Source organism: Helobdella robusta (assembly GCF_000326865.2).
Source record: "Helobdella robusta unplaced genomic scaffold HELROscaffold_2, whole genome shotgun sequence".
NCBI classification, from domain to species: Eukaryota; Metazoa; Annelida; class Clitellata; order Rhynchobdellida; family Glossiphoniidae; genus Helobdella; species Helobdella robusta.
This window is the reverse complement of record NW_008704083.1, coordinates 383951-384592: the sequence shown is the minus strand read 5'-3', so window position 1 is coordinate 384592 and position 642 is coordinate 383951.

Genomic DNA, 642 nt, shown 5'->3' with positions numbered 1-642 from the left:
TCTCTCTCTATATATATATATATATATATAATTTTAAGGATGATATTTAAAAAAAATCGAAAATCAGTTAGAATGGTAGCCATAGAGTAAATATGAACATTTATAAAGAAAAGAATCAAAAAAAATATCGAACTAAATTAACGACTAATCAACATAAGTTTAACAGTGCAACTACAATAACATAAGATTATTACGTAACAATTTCATTGTCTTTAGAAGTAAAAACTGTTGAAAATCAATAGAAAGAAGGTTAATAATCATTTTGTGATCGTCCCCGCCATGTGGATGAATGAGCGTAATTAAGAGAAACGGAAATTAAAAAATCAAGAGAAATTAATTAACTAATTAACTAAGTCATAAATTAATTAATTATTAAACCACGTAAATGTACCGTTAAGTAAATACGAAAAACTAACATTACTAAAGACTCGTATGAAAATATTGTAAACATTAATGTTCAAGTCATAATAATAATAATAATAACAACTAATAAGAATGAAAATAAGATAATATTCTATTATCATAATTATTATTACTGCGAATTATTTCAAAAGTATTTTATATAATCACAATCTGATGAACCGTGCCCCTTGTTAATCAGTAATACTACGCAACAAAAATCAGCCATTTCTCATTCCACAC